General features: G+C 37.6%; 1 long non-coding RNA gene across 1 annotated transcript in view; it reads left to right on the top strand.

The window, feature by feature from the left end:
- Nucleotides 1-15624, top strand: part of LOC111094820 — a 163927-nt gene that overhangs the window by 32818 nt on the left and 115485 nt on the right. The window contains exon 3 of the long non-coding RNA XR_005386021.1: nt 15438-15553. This is a non-coding gene — a long non-coding RNA (uncharacterized LOC111094820). The remainder of the gene's footprint in view (nt 1-15437; nt 15554-15624) is intronic.

Here is a 15624-nt window from a genome sequence, read left to right as displayed (position 1 = left end):
GGTCCTAATTGTTACCCCTTCTAGAGGATGTCTTCAAACTGTCAAACCTTAAGAATTTTCTGATCACCACAGTGATCTGGTTGTTAGGTGATATGCCTTCTAGTCTTGTTTCTGACTTATAACATGTGCCTTTGGGCATGTTATTTTAGAACCTCAGTTTCTCCATCAGTTGCGTGGAAGATTTCGATCAGGTGATCTCTGAAGGCTCCGTGGAGGTCAGACATGCTAGGTTTGTGTGATTCCAGCTGATTTCATCTACCCTCATGGCACCTTTCTGACATACGTTCATGAAGCGCCCATCCCGAAGCCTACTAAATAAATGGATAAAAAAAAACCTCACAGGTATATCAAAGCTGTGGCTTTCAAAAGTCTAAGATGTATAGCTGATCCTAACCCTCTACTGTCATCTATTGTTTCTCCTTTCTTAGCAATAGGATAAACATTTTAGAATGAAATATTAAAAAAAAGTTGGATTAACACGTTGTGACATTACAGCTTACGAGTACTGATAATAATAATAATGCTGTGACTGTTAAAATTAAGCTTCAGAGAAAGAATTCTAGGATGAGATTAAAAAAGGAAAAACAAAAAACAAACTTTTGTTCTTCTGCTCCCTTGTGGAAAGTTTGGTGTACTACAGGAATCCAGGTCATGCATCCCTTGTGAAACAGGTTCTGAAGAGGTTTGATTTTTTTCTGTAAGAGCCCAAAGCTCATCCTCATGCCTCCCAGGGCCTGCAAAGTCCTTTCTGTATGTTTGCAGAATATTTTATAATTTTTTATTTTATTACTCTGTTTGAAGCAAATGTTTTTCTTCACAACTTTGAGAATTCTTTAGAGATTTAAAAAATCTTTTTCTAAGAGAAATCCAGTCTGATAGATTGGCTACTACATATCCAAAATGTTTATACTCCTCCACCCTACATAGACTTATTTAGACTGTGTATAGCTTAAAAATCACTAGTCGAAAAATTTGTTGACTGTCATGTTTTTGAGGAAGTCAGTACATTTTGATTCTAATATACATGTTCATTAGAGAAAAATATAGAAAAGGACAAAGAAGAAAAGCCAGTAGTATTTTCAGTAACCACTACTGATTCTTTGCATTATTGTATTCCAGGTTATTTTCCTAAATACATTTATCATTGTTTTACATTGTAAACAGTTAGTAAACAGTTGCTGAATATATTTTTTTAAATACAATGTCCTTTGTAAACATCGTTTTAACTACTTAAAATATTCACTCAAGTTTATGTGTAATCACATCTCATTATATTTTTATGATACATGATACATCTTCAGAAGATATTTTCCAGAAGGTTTGTACTATTTTATATCCCTACCACTAGGATATAAAGTTGTCCATCTCACTGGACCCTCACCAAAATTGAATATTATTGTTTATGTTTTTATTAAATTGAAGGATTAAAATGTATCTCACTTTAATTCCCATACTTGTATTCATCCGTATGTCTTTATATATACATACACACATGTGGATGTAACATGTATATACATAATATGTATATATAGAGAAAGGTGAGGTGATTGGCAATTTTTTTCATTTCTTTTTGTATTGAAGCATAGTTGACATACAGTATTAGTTTTAGGTGTACAACATAGTGATTTGACTTTTTTTAAGATTTTATTTATTCATGAGAGACACACAGAGAGAGAAAGAGAGAGAGAGAGAGAGAGAGAGAGGCAGAGACACAGGCAGAGGGAGAAGCAGGCCCTGTGAAGAGAACCCGATGTGGGACTCGATCCTGGGACTCCAGGATCATGCCCTGGGCCGAAGGCAGATGCCCAACTGCTGAGCCACCAGGCATCCCTTGCTTCTGTTTTCTTGTTTTAAGCTTGCTAATTTTAATGTTTCTTACTATTTCTTTTCTATTCTGAGTCCTTTTATTTTCCTAATTGTTTTCTCTTTCTTTTTTCTGCAAGGTCGTCTTCTTTCACTAATAAATAACCAATAATCCAGTAAAGATCATCATAAAATTAAACAAGAATAATTTGTTTTAAAGAAGATAGTTTATTGAATATACTGCAAGGGAACAATAGGTAGGACAGCAAAGGAGAGCCTGTCTGCCAGGAAGCAGTGGTGGGGCTCTGTAGTTAAGGGGAGGAGTGAGGAGTTATGGGAACATGTAGAATTTTCCTTTTTTTGGTACCTATGCCTGGTTGTAAGTAGCCAACTAGGGCCTATGGAGCCTGCTTGCATTCAGCCTGGTGGTCACTGGGGGCCCTTTTACCTTACTCAGGTTTCCTTGCTCAAGCCTGTTGCCTAAAAGAAGCCTCTACCTTCTCCACTGATAGACTGACAATGACAAATCCTTGGCATTCGGGTGGAAATTTCATCTTCAATAGCTGCTTCATGCTAGGCAGGGTGGGGGTGCTCTGTCCCTACCTAAACTTATTGGTCCACCAGGGGTTCTGTGCAGTTATAGACCAGAGCATGTATTAGATTAACATGTTGATAGGTGATTTGAGTGAAATTCTTAGTGGCCTGGCCCATGAGATTTAGGGAGAGGGGATCCTCTGATGGTATGCACTAGAATTCTTGTTGAATCATTTGTATATGGAATTGTTGGACTCTGGAAGAGACAGATTTAACAAAGAGATTAAAGAGAGGGGGACCAATAATTAGGAGTATGAGTATTGAAGCCGGGGGTCCTAAGAAAGGAAGGAGCCAGGATAACCACAACCAGGTTTGTTACCAGAAAAACTGTCCTTGTTTGTTTCCCAGAGTTAGGAGTCTCTCATGTTCTGTCTCCCTTTCTGATATTTCCCACTCATTTTTTCTCCTTTCCCCTTTATTCCCTTTCACTATTTTTTATATTCCCCAAATGAATGAGACCATATAATGTTTGTCCTTCTCCGATTGACTTACAAGGGGTGATAGGGGTGGTAGAAAGGGAGGTGGGTGGGGGGTGGGGATGACTGGGTGACGGGCACTGAGGGAGGCACTTGATGGGAGGAATGAGCACTGGGTGTTATGCTGTATGTTGGCAAATTGAACTCCAATAAAAATAAAATAAAATAAAATAAAATAAAATAAAATAAATAAAATAAATAAAATAAATAAAATAAATAAAATAAATAAAATAAAATAAAATAGAAAAACTGTCCTTGTGTTGCGCTGTCCCAGAGGGAGGAAGTCACTCATATGTGTCGGAATGTTTTTTGCCTGTAGATCAAGATGATGACTGGATCAACGGGAACAAAGGAAAAGGGGCTAGAGGTGAAAGAAGCAAGGCAGCAGAGAGTCAGCCAGAGTCAGGGAAGGGTCCCAACTTAGTCTCTTAAGAGTGCAGATTCGCCCTGGACTAGCTTCCACGGCCAATTGTGCCACACACTGGGAACGGAGACCTCACCGAGGATGGAGTAGGAAAGGAAGTGGGGAGTCTAACCTGTTCACCCTCAGACTACACCAGGCCAGAGATCTTCAGTTGTCTGAGAAATACTAGGGTTAGACTGCTGAAGGGCTGGAAAGAGAAAGGAGAGGGAGAGAAGGATCCCTCCAAAGGGCAAGAGGAGAAACCCTTCACCCTTTCAGGCAAGGATGGTCTGGCTGGTTCCCATGGGGCTTTGGATCCTCACCAAGGAGTAACCTCTGTGAGTTCTCCAAGGGGTACTAGAGTTGGTCCACAGAGGGAAAGTCCTGAGAAAATTCTGGAGAATCTGGGGAAGGTCCTGTCCTGGCAGAGTTTGCCCCTGCGAGCCACCAAATGTGGGGTGACCTGATTGGGTGGAGGCCCACGGCACTGGTGGTGAAAGAATTCACCCAAGACAGAACAAAAAAGGTAGTTTATTTTACTGAATACCCTGCAAGGGAGCAGTGGGCAGGACTGCAATGGAGAGACTGCCCAAACAACAATAATTTTTAAGATAAGCTGAGAGCAACAAAACTTAGAAGATTTAAGTCTATGGAAACCTAAAGCAATAGATCTTTTTCAGAAATTGTCTTAACTTTTTTTTTTATGAAATCCAAATCAATGCAATAGTACTTAATTTATTGGAGGTAATAGATTTTAAATATGTGAAAAATTATTTTACATATATAAAATGGCAAAAATTATCACCTCAAATATTTTCCAAATGTAAAATCAGAATAATTTACAATTTCTAAAGAGTTCATAAGTAGGAAAATTAATTATTAAAAAATTCATAAGAATCTACACCCTACTGGTAAATTGGGGATAAGGAAGTCAAGAAATATGTTATCTAAAAAAAAAAAAAAAAAAAAAAAAGAAATATGTTATCTCTTTTGTATGACATTTTTAAATAATTATAACATACTATGAAAGTTAAAAATTTTGTAATGAGAATACACATGGTTATACATAGCCTATTTGAAAGAAGCTTTATTATTTTCAGTGACTAGGTTATAGAAAAATCCAACAACAATTTTTCATGACAAAAACAAAGGTCTCAAAGCATTTTGCAGTAGACATTAATTAGGCTGGGTTCTAATCCTCTGATTTTCTCTAGGAAACAGCATGATAAAATTTGCTGTGTTTTAACCATTACATGCCCAGTGAGAAGTACAAGCAAAGCAAGATTAACACTTCCAGTTTTTAGGATAGAGAAGTGAGGAATTGGGGCACCTGGGTGGCTCAATCAGTTGATCATCCAACTCTTGGTTTTTGGCTCAGGTCATGATCTTAGGGTTGTGAGCTCTAGCCCTGTGTGAGGCTCTGTGCTCGATGGGGGGTGGGGGGAGTCTGCTTGGGATTCTCTCCCTCTTCCTCTGACACTTTCCCCACTCAGGCACAAGAGTTCTCTCTCTCTTTGTCTTTAAAATAAAAAATAAATTAATCTTTTTAAGAAAAGAAGTGAGGAATTATAAAAACAATGTGCTTAGGGACATCACAGTACTAATAAGTGATTATGTAAGGGAATCTTAGGACAAGTGACTCCTTAACCCTTATGCATACAGAATTTACTAGTTTAGCCAAAGGCAAATGTGTACATTCTCTTCTCCATAACATTGAGGTATTATTTTTATTGCTTAGACATTAAAGCAACAAACATTTGAATGTAATTTTTTGAGCGAAGTTTAAAAAGATGTCTTTATATATATTGAATTTCCTTAGGTCTGTGGAGAAAATGAAATATTTTAAGTAGTCCAGTTAAATTTTTTTTACTAAAAATAGAAAGGATTTAATTACAAAGAAAAGGAGAAAGTTTTCCAAAGTTATGATGAGTTCAGGCAGTTACAGCATCATAATCCTTTGAAGGAAGTTTTTAAGAATGCAACTTGACAAGTCCATGGACTCCTTTATTTTTTACTGTTCTATTTTGCAAAAAGGAATAGATGCTAAGAAATAATACAGTGGGTTCTCCATATGTTCACTCTGACATCATTAGATGCAATACACTTATGCAAATTCAGTAAACACCAATGTAAACCACAGACTTCTGTGAATTGTCGTGTAAACTTTAGGGTTTGATATCCTAAAGCATATACTTTATTATTCTGGGATCCCAACCATGTATTTATGACATGTTTGATACTGAGGCTGCTGGTGTTTCTGTCCTCATGTTGCCTACAAAGTAACTGTGAAAAATTCCAGCCAATGGAAGGAAGTCCTTCCCTTTTGTGGGGAAGACCCCTTTGCCCCCTGCCTTTTGAAAGGTCCTGGGAATCCCACCTGGCACCATGTCCTATATACCATCAGAGGAGGTAAATGCTTGGTTTGCGAGATTCCTGGCTTCTGTGTTTAATTTTGCCTGAGAATATTTTCATATTTTCCCTGGTTGCTATGTAATTATTAGAATCATATATATATTTATCTAATTAAAGGTTTCACAAACTTTTTCTATAAGAGGGCACATAGCAGATATTTTAGGATTAGTGGGCTATACAGTCTGTCTATTGCAGCCATAGACAATAAGCAAATGAATAGGTGTAGCTGTGTTCCAATAAATCTTTATTTACAGAAACACGCAGGTTAGAAAACAATGAATGAGGATGGAATGTAAAGCATCTGTGATGTCTCCTTTTCCTATTCTTAATCTTTAGTGGGTTGAGATCAAGCAAAAAAATAAAATAAAATAGATTTGAAAAGAAATTAGAAGTGAAGCCTGTGATTTATAAATTAGAGGCCACACTCACTGCTCTTTGCAGGACTCTGTTTACTAGTGTGATGCTCTATGATCCGAATGCAGAACAGCAAGTCCTTGTCTCCTATAGCTCATCCTCATAATAATTTTATCTGCAGCTGTCACCCTTCTTCCGGTCTGTGTATTTCTATTCCCGTTAAAGTACATGGTATACAAGGGAATCTTTCTTCACTAAGGAGTCTGTCATCTTTGTCTCTGCCAGATGACTTTTCACTTACTTATTTGGCTTTTGTGCCAAGTGCTAATGGAATTTGGGCACATGACCATTGCCACATTAAACTTAGAGACATAAACTAATGCTTTTTGCATGTTTATTGCTTCTTTTTGCCTACAGTTTCCTTTCTGCTGCAGTCCATAAATAATAAGACATATTTCAGGAGGGTCCTTTCCCCACTACTTAATCCTTTCCCCGTTAAATGGCTAATAAATTTGACTACCATTTACCTTGTTCTTTACTTTTATAAAACAGTGTTCTCATTTTCAAAAATGTTTTTAATAATTTAAAAGTTGTTTCAAAAGCATAATACTTTGCAAGTGGCATCCGAAAAATTTGGGTTGGTTTTATAGCTTTTACCACTGATAGCTCTAGTGCCTCAATTAACCTCCATTAATAGGTATATTTTGAACATTTATTATATTAAACAGTGTAGTAAACTAATATCTGTTGTTCAACTGAAACAAGTAGATAGAAATTTGAGACAAATACCAGAGGTACTTTTTCAGCTACCAAGAAAATCAATTCAACATAAGATACTGTCCACGATTATCTGCATACCACAGTCTGTTTTCTGCTTTGCTTTGCTAATGGAGATTTAGATTTAATGTTCTTATTACCAAATATACTGGTGTATTCTGAGAAAAACATCATCCAAACTAGTTATTTGGGTAGTGAAGATAGAAATATAAACTTTTGGGGTGCCCGGGTGGCTCAGCGGTTTAGCGCTGCCTTTAGCCCAGGGCCTGATCCTGGAGACCCGGGATTGATTCCCACGTCGAGCTCCCTGTGTGGAGCCTGCTTCTCCCCCTGCCTGTGTCTCTGCCTCTCTGTTTCTGTGTCTCTCATGAATACGTAAATAAAATCTTAAAAAAAAAGAAATATGAACTTTTGGGGCGCCTGGGTGGCTCAGTGGTTGAGTGTCTGCCTTTGGCTCAGGGTGTGATCCTGGAGTCTCTGGATCGAGTCCCACATCAGGCTTCCTGCATGGAGCTTGCTTCTCCCTCCGCCTGTGTCTCTGCCTCTCTCTGTGTGTACGTGTCTCTCATGAAAAAAATAAATAAAATCTTTAAAAAAAAGAAATATGAACTTTTTTAGTATAGCATGACACATTCAAAGCCTTATGTTTCCTTAACCTGGGATTGTGGCTGTGTGGAGAATTATTTATTTGGTTGAAATCACAGGGAATACATAATTTTATATTCTTGATTGTTTTTACTTTAAAGATTTTATTTATTTGTCTATTTAGAGAGAGAGAGAAAGAGTATGTGCACATGCTCATGGTGGGAGCTTGTGGGAGTGGGGGAAGGGGCTGACAGGGAGGGAGAAGAGAGGGAGAGAGAATCTCAAGCAGATTCCCTGCTGCGGGAATTGCCTGAGATCACAAGAGTAGGCCACTTAACCAACTGAGCCACCCAGGCACCCCTGATTGTTTTTATTTTAACAATATAAAATTACTTCCCCCATTGGATTATAAAATAATTTTGAATCATCTTTTTAATCATTAAATCATTTTTTAAAGATTTTATTTATTTATTCATGAGAGACAGAGAGATAGGCAGAGACACAGGCAGAGGGAGAAGCAGGCTCTGTGCAAGGAGCCTGATGCAGGACTCAATCCTAGATCCTGGGATCATGCCCTGAGCTGAAGGCAGATGCCCAACTGTCCCAATCATTAAATCCTTTATAGCAGTTTTATGTTCACAGCAAAATTGAGAGGAAAGGTAGAGAGATGTCACATAATACCCTGCCCCTACACATGCATAGCCTCCCCCATTATTAACATCATTCATCTGAGTGGTACATTTGCTACAGCTGATGACCCCACATTGACACATAATTATCACCCAATAATGAAATATTGTGTGTCTGTTTTCCACTGTGTACAATAATGAAATATTGTGTGTCTGTTTTCCACTGTGTAAATTATGATATAATAAAATGTCTACCCATATCAAGATTTTCCTAAATTTAGGATTATTTTCTTGAACCAGAGTTATATGCATACTGGCTGAAAAGTATATTATTCAATATTTCATTTTAAAAATTGACTATCTTTGTAAGTATAAAGTAGAACCATATATTATTACTTTGATGACAAAAATATGACTTTATCTTTTAAATTTTTATTTCTTTGATTTCTACTAATGTTGAACCTTTTTTCCTCCAAACTTATTAACAATGTTTTTCATCATTTGTGAATTCTCTGTGTTACATAAATTGCTCAATTGTATATAAAGGGTTTTAACATCTTTATTAAACATTTATATTGAGCTTTTAGAATATGTTTCCATATTTATTATATTTCTAATTTATTGTAGTCCTTTTAGCTTTTCTAGTTATACTTTGAAATTTGGAGACTCTGAGGTTTATTTCAGTCATTTGTATCAACATTGCTTTGTGACTTCTTTCTATTATGAAACTGAGGAAGTCCCCTTGCCCATACTTGAAAAAAAATTTAATCTCTGTGTTCTTCTAGAATGTTGCCAGTTGATTTTACTTTTATTTTTCTAATCCAGCTGGAATTTATTTTGATCCATGAAATAAGATTAATATATAAATTCATTTCCCCAAACTAAAAAATAATAGCAGCATCATTTGTCCTTTCCCCAGTGCTTTATGATGTTGTTCATCATGTATTACATTTTATATATGGTAAGATCTTTTTCTGAATTATGTAGTAGAAAGATCTCCAAACTTTTTTATCACATGCCTTCCAATACAAAGTATTTAGCATGTTCCAGTGGTATATGTAGATTCATTTTATTACATACTTATACTACTTTTGATTCATATGTTAATATCTTGACATCGAGTCAAAATATACTTTTTAAAATATTTTATCCCACCCCTGATAAGTTTTTTTGCACACTATACACTGCTTATCACATGATTTCTATTTTTACTTAGTAACATGCTTTAATTTCCCTTATATCTCCTTTTCCCCTTCAGGATTATTCTTTTTTCCAAACATTTATTTAATATTTCTTTCTATATGAATATATGTATCATTTTGTAAAGTTTCCCAAAAAATCCCATTTAGACTATAATTGTAGTTTCATTCAACTTACATCTTTTTCTTTTGCCATCTTTAGGTAGTCTTCTAATTCTCATTGTGTAATTTTTGTCATCTTTGTCTCTTGGTAGAATTTTGAAAATGACTAGGAAAATGGTTTATGTTACTTCTAGGGACTATATGCATTTGCTATTATGGTAATTGATATTTTATTTTTTTTCCAAGTTATTTTAATATGTTATTGAATTTATAGGGTAACTGTATAATTTTACCATCCAAACCATTTCGCTTATTTTTTAAAGATTTATTTATTTATTTATTTGAGAGAGAGCATGAGTGGAGGGAGGGGCAGAGGGAGAGAATCATAAGCAGACTCCCCGCTGAGTGCAGATCCTGACATGGGGCTGGATCCCAGGACCCTGAGATCACGACCTGAGCCAAAATCACAAGTCAGATGCTTAACCTACTGAGCCACCCAGGTGTCCCAAACCATTTCATTTCTGTGAGTGAGAGAGGGCACTATTGATTATCATACTGAGCATCAGGCATAAATGGACTCTCCTAGGGAAATGAGGCCATCTATTAACTAGGAAACTGGAAAGCCTTCTACATTGGAGAATTCAAGTGCAGACAATTTTCAAAATAACCTTCTGTTAAGGGAGGAATAAGAGAATGGTAGATGTAGGGCAACATAGAATCAAATAATGCTATTTATTTTATTTAAAAAATATTTTACTTATTTGTTTTAGAGAGTGCACAAGCATACAGCAGTGGGTGGAGGCAGAGGGGGAGAGGGAGAGAGAAGCAGACTCCTTGCTGAGCTCAGAGCCCCATGTGGGGCTCCATATCACAATGCTGAGATCGTGATCTGAGCTAAAATCAGGAGTTGGACACTTACCTTACTGTGCCACCTAGACGCCCCATTGCTGTTTATTTTTAATTGAACCTGCTTAAATGTTGATAAGAAGACATCAGTAAAAATAGAGATGTTCAAGTGAAATTAGAAGGTTGAGCAATTAATGACAAAAAGTCTGTGAAGAGGTCATGGGGGTAGGATTTAGACCACAGGAGGAATAATCTTTGTGCTTAGAAGAAAAAGAGGAAAGGTAGCTTTGTATGCAAATAATTTGCAAGTGGAGGCTAGGTCAGTGATGTTTTTCCCATCATCTGTCAAAGCATATAGCATTGTATAATACTGAAAACACTCAAGAAATTTATCAAAACATCATATATATGGCACCTTTATTAGAAATGAGATTTAACATATTTGTTTTTGTTTCAGTCACAATGTCAGTGAAAATCATTGCTCATTAGAATAACCCTGCAATTGTATATGCGTATTTTTGCAATATCCATCTGTTCATACTGTTATAGTGTCATTTTAACTTTTTTCACCTTTAACTTTTTGGCCCCCACAAGTGTTCCAAAAATACACTGCTAAGAGAAGGTTTACACATAAATAAGCACTCTGGTTTTTATTTCATTTCTATCTCTTTTAAGCCCTCCCCACTCCATTAATTCCATTACTTAGAACAGGTATGCATGGTTGTTGCTACATTAAGTTGTATTATTTGTGCATTCTGTGTAGCACTTCTGTTTGGCAGAGTACATTGTGTTTAGCCTAGGACTTAGGCAAATCCGAGCACATTTGGAGGCCCTATCAGGCAAAACCACCTCTGGGGATCCATTTTTCATAAGGGATTGTGGAGTCTTCTTGGAAGGAATTCATCCTAAGGCAAGATGGATTTCAGATACACAAATCATTTCAGGACCTTGGGTCAGCGGACAATCTGAGTGATAAAAAAAATACACTGTACACAGCATTCATCCTTTCCAACTGGGGCTGGAAAATCCTGTCATATAGAGCCTCTACCACCTCTAACAGCTCACTTCTTTCTCCCAGCTGTGCTCATCCTTCATTCTAAACCTTGAGCAGAGCTCTATGCTTCAGGTCTCTTTCTCTTCCCACCCCTGCCCCTTCCTTTCTGTCAGCCCAGCAGTTCCTGCCCTAGGCCAGCTTCCTCTAGGGCTTTGGTCACAAAGAAGTGACAGCAGATTCTAAAAGCTTTCTGCTAGTCATCATCCTCATTGCTTTAAAACTTAGATTTACAAAAGGGACTACCACACTACCTAGTTTCTAAACCAGAATTTCCCCTAATGCCAAGCATTTGCTTACCATCTTCATGGTTTTACCCATACCTGTCTTATCTCCTATAATATCATTTATTTAATATTTTCCTTTGAATCAACTCATGACTAGCATCTCCTCTTACCTTTGTTTTGTTCTAGGCAGTAATACCACGAAATCACAGTTTGGGTGTGCTAGCTACAGTTTTAGAATATGTGTACATATTATATATAATATATACAAAGACATATACCTATGAAAAAGTAGCATAACAAACCAACCTGGAGATATTTGGGATGGACATGTTTTTTCCTTTCAAATAAGCTGGATGGCATGGCATGTGACTATTTCATTTACTGATTAGAGCAGGGTTTCTCTTTCATTACTTGTTCTACCATCTATCTTAATTCATAAATGACTAGAGTTGATAGAACATTTTATGTTTTGAGGTAAGCCTTTTGTTTTGGTGAAGACTTTGAGGTAAGCCATTTTAAAGCATTAACAAATTGGCATTCATCTTTAAAAAGATTTCTTTATTTTTAGAGAGAAAGAGGATGCAAGTGTGAAGAGGGGAGAGGTAGAGGGAGAGGGTTTCTAGCCGACTCCTGGCTGAGGGCAGAGCCAGATGTAGGGCCGATCTCAGCACCCTGAGATCATGACCTGAGCACAAACCAAGAGTCAGATGCTCAACTAACTGAGCCACCCAGGTGCCCCCTAAATAGGCATTCATATAAAGAAGAGATCAGTTAGCACCATCTTATTTTATCTGAAAGTCAAAATGATAAGCTATGAAACAGTATCCCAACAGGTATTTTGAAGGATTGTTTCCCAAGGAGAATTCAGATATCAGATTCTTTAAGGTCTTAAAAATAAGCAAAATCTGTATTTGGAATTGAAGAGAGAAAGTGTCATTGCAGAATAGATTTTCTTAGGCAACTCTAATAACAAGGATCAAGATATCCAAGACTGAAAGAAAGTTATTTGGCCATAAAAAAACAACAAAATCCCTGCTGTTTATCATAGTACCAACTTTTCAAGAGTGTCCCCAAACATATGAAGGCCATTTCTAGCCATTTTCTCTGAAATATTTAATCATATTAATAGAAATTTAGTAGTAACATGTTTTAGGTATTGGAGTTTACATGGTGACCTTCGAGTTTCAGGACAGATATAGAGATACATCGAGTTACTCTCCTTGCTAGGGAGGCAGCACTATAGAGTATAACAAATCCTTGAATCTCAAACTTAGTAACCATGTTATCTTAAATCACTTCAGCATCATATACCTTAGTTTTCTTGGCTATAAAATGGGAACAATAATGATTCTTCTCTGGGGTTTTTGTAACATAAATGATAGGATATATATGCAACATTTTATAAAGTGCTTTATACATCTATAGGTTTTCAGTGTTGTATTATTAATATTGAGCCTTTCTCTGGATATGGTTATAACACTTGCAGATTTGGGAAAGAAGTTATTTGTTCCCATGCTTCTGATGAAGGCATTTGGAAATCATATTTTTTTTTAGGAGAAATGATGGTCACATTGATATGTTCCATTTTTTAACTTGGTTCTGTTTTTTTAATAGCTTAAATTTTATTTGCACTATTTTTTGGCAGTGGTTTCATTCTTTGGGTACCTGAGGTTGACTTAGACACTTGGAAAGTGTCTTAAAGCTCTGTATCTACTTTGGTGAAAGAAGACACCATAAACTGGTTATTTAAGCAAGAGAGAAGACTTGTTTTCCCATAATGTACTTTCATCTGCCATGTCATCAACTCTGAACATTAGAGACTTTTCCTAGGATTAGCTTTGTTAACTTTCCACAGCTATGCACCCAGACCTCCTGACCTATATTCACCAACTTTCACTACTATATAACTTTTGAAGATTACCACTTTTGTTATGGAGTAAAGCCTACATCATTTCATTCATTCAGTAAACATTTCTTGCTCCCCTATGCTGGGAAGGGGCTGTGATAGATTCCAAGGTGAATATATTGACATAATTGACTTCAGAAAGGTCAGGATAGGGGATCCCTGGGTGGCGCAGCGGTTTGGCGCCTGCCTTTGGCCCAGGGCGTGATCCTGGAGACCCGGGATCGAGTCCCACGTCGGGCTCCCGGTGCATGGAGCCTGCTTCTCCCTCTGCCTGTGTCTCTGCCTCTCTCTCTCTCTCTCTCTCTGTGACTATCATAAATAAATAAAAATTAAAAAAATTAAAAAAAAAGAAAGGTCAGGATATAGTCATGGAGTTGAAGTCATAAACAATCATAGTGCATTGTGTTTAAGGAGAGGAGAGTGAAACCCACAACTGCTATGGGGAAGTGAAGGCCTAAGACTCACCCTAGGCCTGTTAGGGAAGGCTTCCTAGGTAAGATAAGATCTGAAGTTCATTATTCACTCATTTAGCAAGTGTGCATTGATAACCTACTATAAATGTGCCTAGCTTTGTTCTAGGTACTTGCAGTATATGGTGAGCAAAATTGGGGCTAATTCTTCCCTTAGTACTTATATTGTATTAAAAGAGACAGTTGCTCCAGTAAATACAAAATTACAACCATGGTAATTGATGTAGAAGAGAAGTACCTAGTAGTAGGAGAGCTCATAATAGGCATATTTGTTTTAGTTTCTGGTTAGGTTAGGAGCAGGCTTCCCTCAGACTGTAACTGAGAGCTGAAAGATGAATAGGAATTAATGCATTTGGGTTGGGCCATAGACTAGTTCTAGGCAGAATGAACAGCATGTTTAAGAGGGAATGTAGCCCTTGGAGGCTTTGAGAAGCACCCAGTGAATAGCAGCCCTTTTAACTGTTTAGGTTTTGAGTAAATTCAGAGGAAAAAAAAAGAGGAGTAGGACATAAAGATGATACATGAAGATCATAAAGATGATTCATCTATCATCTTTATTAGTGACAAAGTTGCTATTGGAAAATGTTGCTTGGGTATGAAAGCCGAATTCACTTTCTATTATTGAATACCAGAATTAGTCATATTTACCTGCCTAGTTACAAAATATTGCAGACTACTTATATTCTCCACAGAGGGAAGAAGCCTTTTGTGAGATTTACCACATGAAGAAACAGAACATGATTTGAATATTGTGTACAGTGAGTAGAAAGACTATGTAGAAGGGAGAGGTTGAAGATCAAAATGGGGATGAATGATGAATGAAGGTTCTGGAAGAGGTAGGCAGGCAGAGACTAGACTTCAGTAGACATGTGATGAGTCCAGGGCCCAGAGTTTAAGGAGGCACTCCTCAGGATTGTGCAAGTACAAGGTTGGCCTCATGAAAGTAAGCACTCCTTAAATATTGTGTCCTGGGTACCTATCCTGCTTTACCCTACTCCTGGTCCTGCTGAAGGGCATGGAATTGAAAGCACAGGGGAGGAACTGGCCATGAGGAAGAGCAAGGAGACTGGAGGAATGTTGGGGGAATGGAGATGTATGCAAAAAATGGAATAGTGTACAGGAAGGCAAGGGAGAACCTATTGGATGGTGTCATGCTTCTTGATGAACTAGAAACAAAGTTAACAGCTTAAAATGCGCATGGAGTTTGAGAGTCGTGAATCTTGAGAGTGTGCTGACAAAGGAGGAGGGGTCCTCACAAGCAGTACTGAGGACCTTGTGAAGACGGACCTTCCCACTTGTGTGCAGCTGCCTGGGTTCATGAGTGGCAGAGGCATGACATAGCACCAGCCCAGAGGAGGGGTTTGCTAAGCTCAGTATGACAGTGGGTAGGAATAAGCAGTGCAAGTGAGGGCAGAGTCCAGGCGATAAACCGTGGGAACCAGGCACTGTATAGGGATGCACGGTACACATGTAGGGTGATAATGGTAAAATTAAGGGAGACAGTAATGGTCTCGGTGAGGTTAAAGAAGACAGATGGTCAGAGTCAGGTTGGTATGTGAGAACTGGGAAGAATACCAGTGATTTATTCCCATTCTTTTGGCAGATGAATCTGTTCTAGAGTGTTTCTGAGCGAGGCCCTAGAAGCAGATGGCTGTGGACGTGTAGCAGTGTCGGTGAAATTTAAAAGATGAAGGAACTAAGAGGCTCCGTGGCAGTATGGTAAGTCCACACAAAGAGTGAATTGCCCCAGGATGGTGGGTGCAATTGGATTACAAATATTCCCAAATGCC

Source organism: Canis lupus, chromosome X (assembly GCF_011100685.1).
Source record: "Canis lupus familiaris isolate Mischka breed German Shepherd chromosome X, alternate assembly UU_Cfam_GSD_1.0, whole genome shotgun sequence".
NCBI lineage: Eukaryota > Metazoa > Chordata > Mammalia > Carnivora > Canidae > Canis > Canis lupus.
This window is presented reverse-complemented; position numbering and strand designations above follow the sequence as displayed.